An 8,911-nucleotide genomic window follows, 5' to 3' on the forward strand; every position below is an offset into this window, starting at 1 on the left:
GGTCACGATCATCCTATAGTTCTGCATCGGCCATCACAAACCGATATCTAGTGATTCTTCTTGACGATTTGCTTTGAAAAAAAGGTGCAGGACTCATTTCTTTAAACAACATGTGTAAAATGTAGCTGTGTGATTGAGGGAGCGCCGCAGCAGCTGCACATGGATGAGGAGCGGTCGGCCTGCAGACACTGCTGAGGGAAGGAGCTCATCAGATAAACACATACAGAACATTATGCATACACACAGGAAACGCAGCCACTCACAACATTGGAAATGCGTACAGGTCAATCTGGCAATAACTTTTTAACATCTTTCTTATGCCAAAAAGCAAGGTCGCCGGCCCTTCCCCGCTGCTTCCATGCTCCTCTGCTCCCTCACCCACATGAAAGCACTGGGTAATATCCAGATCAGTCCTATGGAAAGAACTACGCCTCATGATGCCACACTTTGATGCCCTGTGTGTAGTATGTGTTGGTGAGCTGCTACTTCTTCGCTCTCCTCTGATGTCAAACCCGCGCGCTAAGTGATCATCCCTCAGAGAGGCCAATTAGACCGAGGTTTGACTGTGGGAAGAGGAACTTCCTGAAAGAATTAAGCTAATCTTTTTCTAACGTCTAATAAGAGAGGGGGGCGTAGATTTGCACATGAAAATGCTTTTTGGGGGGATTTTAAAGATACAGGAGCGTTCATTCATCAATGTTAAACAGGAAATGCTGTATTGAAATGGATGCATAACTTTATCTTCAGACTGCTGCTTGAAGGAGTGAGGAGAGGGGAGTGCTGGTGGTGAGTTATGGCTTCAGCGCAGTGTTGGAGCCAAATTTGTCTGATCTTACCTGCCAAACAGTTTCTTAAAAGCTATGCATCCTGAATGAAAATGGTTCACAGGCCTGTTTCTCTGTGGTGTCTTCACGACTGGTCTTCACAGTGAATAACGATTTCAACCACCCCTCACACAGCCTCCCCATATCTGGTCTTCACATCTCAACCATTTGTCATCAAAAGTCCTATAATACCGACTACAATACAACACATCTTCACTCTCTTTGTATGTTGCACTGGACTACATTTATCTTGTCTTCACCTCTCACTTGTCAACATGTTATGTATTGTGGGTAGAAAAGCAATGGCAGGGAAATTTTAGACTGATGAAAATGTAATTTAAGAATTATGTAAGAATCAATAAATTTTTCAACGCTGGACAAACGATGGACAAAGTTTGGTATCGTATTTCTAATGTATTGAGGTGTGACCATGATGTGGCATTGATTACCACAGAATCTATAACTCCAATACCTTGGCCATCAGGAAGAACTCTGTTATCCGGTCTGTATGGGCAAACACATGCTGTGCTCCTATTGGTCGTTCAGTCAGAATCAGGTTGAGGGCTCCTGAGAGACGGATGAGACAGCACTGTGCTTCCTTTAACCAGGGGAACTCCTGAAGGAAGATGGGATGAACGTTCAGTATTAAATATAGTCCTGTTGGCACAAAGAGACATCATATATAAATAAAAGTTAGTCAGTGTTCGTCTTTTATCCAGAATAAGATTTAACTATTTTCTTATTGGAACTTCTTCAATGGGAGCATTGACTGCATTTTTATTTTTTACAATATTGTAAATTGGATATCTTTGGGATTTGGACAAAACAAGCAATTAAAAGGTGTCTAGATCTTGGGATCTAACCAATTTCGAAGGACTATTGTCTTGATTTTGCAACATGTCTGACCGATAAATCAAGAAGAAAATTGACAAAAATCATGATTAGTTGCAGCCCCATGCTACACTGTTGCTCGAGAGCATTTGGAGATTCCTGTGCCAGTGTAAAATGTATCCAGAATGCCTGAATTACCTGCAGACAAAAACTTGGATTACTTAACTGTGAAAGGTGAAAGGAAGGCCACTGTACCAGTGTATTGAGTTAAGGTCCTTTAACAGCCAAAGAAACTTATAAAACATAATATATTGCTGGCATTAATCTAGGTTATAGCTGTCGGGGGAGCAAAGTATTGAAACAATTTTACTCCTTAACTGTAACTCTGCTTTCTTGCTTTCTTTCAGTCAGAACGTGAAAACTCAAAACTCCTCCTTACTCTCAGTCTCTCCGGGCACATTTACATTATTACTGGGTGTACCGCAGAGAAAGAGGGATAGGAGGGAGAAACAAGAGCAGAGAGAGTACACTGCAAGGTACAGTAAGCTTCTGGCATCTGTCCTAATTTCTAAAGAGCACCAGCTGGAACTGGCATACTTTCTACCATTCAGCGCTCCCAAGTTCCACGCCACAATCCCGACTCCCTAATTCCTCCAAGTTGCTGATTCTATTTGACCGCCCCTTATTGAGAGCACATGTGTCGGACATGTTTTCATAACCCCAAATCATCATGCTAGCTTTCAGTTTTTTTTTCTTCCCCCCCCCCCTTCTTTCATTCTGTAGGAAGTCGTGGAAATACTGTGATTCTATTGATACTATGCAAGCCACTAGCTGTCTCCATGCCGTTCAAATAAATTAAAGGGGAATACATGGAATACCAGCGCTAATACACATGCGACCAATCCAGGGATCTGATTTTGGGGTTCAGACAGTCAGCACGTACGGCACTCTGACAGACAGAAGACTGTGATTAGGTGGGGGAGGATGGGGGGGGGGGGCGGTACGCTGTCTGCAAAATACTAGATTTCACTCAATTTTTCATCCCCCATTACATGAGTGTGTCCTGGTGAAGTGTAAATTACTGCGTGTATAGGCACCCCAACATAAATGACGGCCGAATTTCCTATTGCTGCAGTTCAACTGTAGGAATAGTCCAGACCCTTGCAGCACAGGTGTGTGTCTGGGTGTGTGAGAGGTTCAAGGTCTTTTCAATATTTACTGAGGCAACACCGGAGAGTGTTTTCAGCCGGTTTTGCTCCGTGGAGCTTTGTCTTGCGCCACATGTGACTACACACACTTACACGCACAAGAGAATTCCTATACAAGTATGTCTGTACAACACACACACACACACACACTATCCTGTGCACCCACAGCCCTATCAGATGAACTCAGCTCATTTATCAATGACTTTTAGCTATTTCAACCATTTGTGCATTCTTTTTGCAATTTTAACAGTTTCTCACAATTCTATTTGAACCACTTATCCATTACTTTTAGATTATTCAACCATTTTCGCAGGACATAACATTTTTTACAATGTATCCATTACGTTTAGCTTTTTCTAAATGTATTAATTACTACTTGTAGCTATTTAAACTGACTAGTCATTACTCTTAGCTATTTTAACCATTTTAAAATACTTCTAGCTTGCTAAATGTTTTAACATTTTTTCATTACTTTCAGCTTTCCATTCAAAATGATTTAATGATTATTTTAGCTTACTATTTCAACAGTTTCTTCATTACTTTTTAGGCATCTATTTCATCCACTTTCCATTACTATTTTAGCTAACTAACTTCCGCATCAAATCCTAATTCACTTTTTTTTCAAGTTTGCACAGCTACTTTCTATGTCCCTTCTGGTAGCTGCAGAATCACTACTGTAGTCCTCAGCAACAGATGGTTGATGGTCTTTGGAGTGCAAAGAGCGTCACCATGTCGTGTCCAGCATTATCACCCTTGATTACAGCAACAGACAGAAAGAGGAAGTGAAAATAAATGAGAAAGAGACAGGAGGCTGGCCAGAGAACAGTGAGAGGAAGACAGAGCCTGACTCTAAGAGGGATAGATAAAGAGCCAGGTTGACCTCCAGTCTGTCTGTCTTTGGTGCTGCTGTTGGCACCATCACTATCAGCAACCGGAAGGATCTCCCTTCTTATCCACAGCACTCGTCTCCAGCACCTCCAGCCCTCACCCTCCTCTCCCTGTCTGATAGTCCCGTCTCTGATGTGTCCCGTTTGCTGGAATTTACACAGACCTGCGCTTTGTGCCACATGAATGGGAGCCGCGAGATTGGAAGAGACTCATTGAAGTAGTTTTAACTCAAAAGGCATGTTTGGCTGAGGCGAAGAGTGGTGGCTTCTGATCCCCTATTCCAAGTTTCATAGAGGAAAAAACGCCTGGCAGAGATCTTGATACAAGATAATCAGTTAGCGTCCGCAGAACCAAAAGTCTGGATTTGTCATTGTTGTTCTTCAGTAATGAGCTTCACATTTGGAAAGGAGCCCTCTGCCGTCTTGTCTTGTTCGAAGCAGCCCAGTGTCATGACTGTGACTTGTTATTAACAAGGTTGAGCCTATTGTTTAATAACTAACTATAAGTGGTTGTGCTCTTCCTTCCATCGGGCCATCACAGCTTATCTGACTGACGTGAAGGAGAAGTTTCGGGGGAAAGAAGGAACCTTGTATTTTATCTACTTGCTAGAGTTGGACATAATGTGTCTGGCTGTGATATAGCGACACCGTTCAGGTCTTCCCGAATCCTATTTGAGTCATCACGAACGGTTTCAGTAAGAAACTTAGGTCTTAGGTAGTTGGGTTTTTAATATTCTCAATCTGCATTCATATGAATGTTTTTATTAAATTTTTCAATAATATTTAAACATTTTCTAAAGAGATTATTTTAGTCACATTGAATACTTGAACTTGTACAATGCATAATGGCCTTTTAAAAATGTCTTTTTTTCTTTTCTTAAATAAGACATAATGTCAGCAGAGTTTTCATTGGCTTTGCTAAATATGGTAACAGAAATTTAATACACATTTAAAAATACACATTTAAAAGAGGTTCATCTATGTGTTTCAACTGAAACAACAAATGCTGCATATGAGGCCTGATTTCATCGGTACATATTTTAGTACATTAGTGTCTTAAAATTACAAGCATCCTTCAACATCAGGCATCAATGGCAGCCCTTATTCACACCGCTGAACAGCTTAAAGACTGCTGATCTGTGGTTGACCTCTGAACTCCCTGTGGACTTGGGAAGCCCAAACAGAAAAGTCAGATTTTTCTACACGATATTGGAACCAAGTCCGATGGGAGGAGATCACACATCACATCCAACATCTCCAGCGACCAAAAGCCTGAGATCAGAGTGTGAAACACGACACACTGAGGAGTTCTGGCTTGCTGCTGGTGCTGCTGGTATCCTCACCACATCAAAGTACAACCCACTACAATGGCCTCCCATGAGGGTAATGCGATTAAGTTTGATGTGGATCCACGATTTCCGGATAACTCCAGCCTGAAATGGACAGAGAGAAAATAGCAGACCTTCAATCGGAGGCTCACTTTGAATACTCACGAGGTATGAAGGCAAATAGCTGCATTGGGCTGGGTCAAACACACACACACACACAGTTAACTAGATTTCATGTATTTAGCCCACTGAGGTAACACCAGGGCTGTGTATTCTTTAGTTTGCAGAGCACCATTTTATGAGACCACCAAGGCTGCAAAGGCGACCTTAAACCATGAAAACAGCAGAGGACGTGTCGCACCTCACAAGGAGAAGCACACAACTCACATCGAAGTTTAAACATGATCAGATCCTATCAGGAAACCCAATGAGCACACTCATATTTTCAATATAAATAATCATCAGTAATGTGGATAAAATCGCTGATTGGGTGAAGGCAAATAATAGAACAGCTTAAATTGTATGGTAAATTCATGCTCTTGCAAAATTACAATGTCTCATATCAATATACTATCGTCATATTACCCAGCACCAGTGCAATGTTTCAAATTATTCTAGACATGATAATCTTCAGATTAATACAAAGCCTTTTGTAAGCCCATATCTTTATCCACGAAAGATGTTGACCCCTGCACACGACTGCCCCGTCCTGTCAATCTTTATGGAAAAGCCTGCCGGTTATGAAGCGCGATGATGTAATCATTGGACGATGTCAATCAGTTTCAAACTGACTGAGCGGGTGTTTGAATTGGCCGCTGTTATGTCAGCTTTGGACGGAGGTTTGACATCCATTCAACATGTGGCTTCTTTTTCTTTGGCTGTCCCCCGTCCTGCTAGAGACGGGGCTTTAAACTGTGGAGACCAGAAAGGCAGGAGACACTGACGTGACTGATTGGTGTGTGTGCGTGTGTGTGTGTGTGTGCGTGTGTGTGTGTGCGTGTGCGTGTGTGTGTGCGTGCGTGCGTGTGTGTGTGTGTGTGTGTGTGTGTGTGTGTGTGTGTGTGTGTGTGTGCGTGTGTGTGTGTGTGTGTGTATTTGAGGGGTCTCTATTTGGAGGTCTCCACTTCAAACAGGGAAATCAGAGGAGTACTATACGACGTTACTGGCCAACTTCCATGCTTGCCTGATTTAGCCTTACCATTTAAAGAAAAATCCTTGAATGAAGTATTACTGAACTATTTTAAGTTTCCTTTTCCGGTGCCAACTTGTTTTTTTTTTTCTTTTTGCTTTGTGATGTTCCTCTGGGTTAAGGAACCAAAATAACATCAGGGAATTAGGTAAGCACGGTGGTTTTTCATTCAGGTCTCTCAAAATCTAAACGAGCAGTAGACACTAATACCAGACTCCTGTGACGCAACCATCTCCTCCTTCTCATTTCCTCCTCGGCGAGGCGGAGGGGCCCCAGACAGGAAGCCGCAGGTTCAGCAGCCAATCACGTGCCAGAAAGCTGTCAGATCCTTATGGTTGCCATTGGCCCACATCAGAGTGCAGGGAGCCTCTGAGGTTTTTTTTTTCTTACTCCAAAGCCACCAGGGATTCCCTCCGGCTGCTGCCATCTGTGCCCGACCCCAAAACGGTTACAGAATTCAACCATTAAAAGGAAATAATCCGTAAGAAACACAGGATCTTTAAATAAACTGCGCGTCCCACAGAGCAGCGCTACTTTTGATGTAAATGGGCAGGGAAGTTCAGTTTTCAATTGTTTAATATTGGGAAAATGCACTCTTTTTTTCACTGTAAAGTCAGTTTTTTGTATTTCTAAACTTAAAGTCTTATAGGAAATGTCTTATTGTGGAATGCAGCCCTATTCCATCTTGTTAATGTGCTCACCAACTCCAGGATTTAAACTACACTAACTACATGCTTTGGAAGATGCTGGTTGTGCAGCATACAACTACGCAGAGTGTGGGTATGAAAATGCTGAAAACCAGTAGTCAAAGTAATAATCACTCTGCTAAATGCACATCTGACAAACCACAGTGGTTTCAACAAAGTTGGGAGAAATGACGCAAATGTGTGGACAAACAAGCACAAAGACATGTGGCAATCAAGAAGCAGGGAATTAATTACTGGAAGGAAATGTGCAACTCAACGTGTCAAAACCGCAGTAAAGCTAATTTCTGCCTCCCGAACATAGTTTTGAGCTGATGGAAGAGGTCTGAGTTACGGCATTATATTGATTTCTAAGATTCTTGATTCTTCTTTTGAAGGAAGTTTGTCATTTGGTGTCCAGAGACACATTGACAATCCATGGCTAAAACTAGAAAGGTGCACTCGGTAGAGCTCAGGTCTCTGCCAGCTGTGTCTGCAGTGACCACTGCTGTCTTGTGCGATTGAATGAATAACCCATAATTGGCTAACCCCCGCGTCTAGACTGCAAGTGTATCAGACGTGTTTCTCACTCGCACACCTCACACTCGTGCAGATGTCGACACCGGCTCTGTGCAGGCGAAGTGTTTTGAAGTGTTTTTTTCTTTTTCTTTACTATACGTGTGTGAACGTGAGGGTCGACGGCCATTAAAAAGATTGTTAGAACAACTGCAATGCACCTAACGGCAAATGCACCTAACGGCCCCGGAGCCTGTTAAGCGTGGGGAATGAAGCAGTACTGTGTAGATGTCTGTATAAAACATATTTCATATAAGAGAAAGCGTTTTAAGAAAGTCACCGCCACCACAAAGGTCCGTCAACATACACCACAAAGGGGGCACCCAATATATCAGTCAGTTTGCTGCAGCAATGCAAGATGAGGGTGCACACGCACATACGTAAGCGATCGCATGATTATAATTTATAACCTTTGTATTATACGTCTTCTCCTGTGTCTGACTCCCCTGATCTGCACTTCTATCCTCAAATCTAGTGCGTTCCTACTTCTGCTCATTTTGTTTCTGGCAGACAGACGAGAGGTTTCTTAAACTTGAGCACGTTATTAGTGGCATGCATGATCATTTCTCTTTGTGAGATTTGGATTCTAACTTTTGGTGAGACATTCCTCAACAGATACTCTCATTGCACACTTAAATGACAGGCAGCGGACATACGCTAAAACATTGTAATAAATACAGCCGGTTATCGTTAGTCAGTGCAGATACTCTTCTAGAGATTCAGTACTGTCACCAAAAGGATTCATTTTTTCGATTAGAGAAATATGCAGGCTTTTGTTCAAGGTATGGCTCTCATACTGATAAATGACACTGCAGACAGGCCGGAGCATGACCTGACACTGAAAACTTGCCACCAGGCAGTCTGGGAGGACGGACGGAGAGACAGACAGAAAGACAAGGGCACTGCCAGGATGCTCTCCTATAAATTACAGGCCTGAGATGATAAGCCCTGCATGTTTACACTCTAAATCTAGTACAGCCGGTAAATTATAGTACAACAGTTGTATTTTAAACCATCTCGCAGCATGGAGATGCTGCAACGGTCCAACACGAGCCACTTTTACATAGTAAAGCACACCACGACTTGCTGGGATCAGTATTAGCTTAAAGTGTTTACAGCAGAAGATCCAAAGTACTACTTGTTCTTCTAAAACTACAGCCGAGTCAGCGGGCAAACCATGCCAATAAGCTGCCAGACGCCAAAAAGGGAAAATGTTGTTTATGAGGAAATTGTGTGACATAAATAATATGTAAGCCCTGATTGGCCCTGCAGTGGAAACCTGGCAGAGGGTTGCTTCCTCTCCTACTTATCAAGACTGCCCAGCAGACTCAGGCCGTGATGCCAAAAGGTCACGGCCACCGGTGTTATCGCACTACGACTCCGTC

Source organism: Cyclopterus lumpus, chromosome 20 (genome assembly GCF_009769545.1).
Source record: "Cyclopterus lumpus isolate fCycLum1 chromosome 20, fCycLum1.pri, whole genome shotgun sequence".
NCBI classification, from domain to species: Eukaryota; Metazoa; Chordata; class Actinopteri; order Perciformes; family Cyclopteridae; genus Cyclopterus; species Cyclopterus lumpus.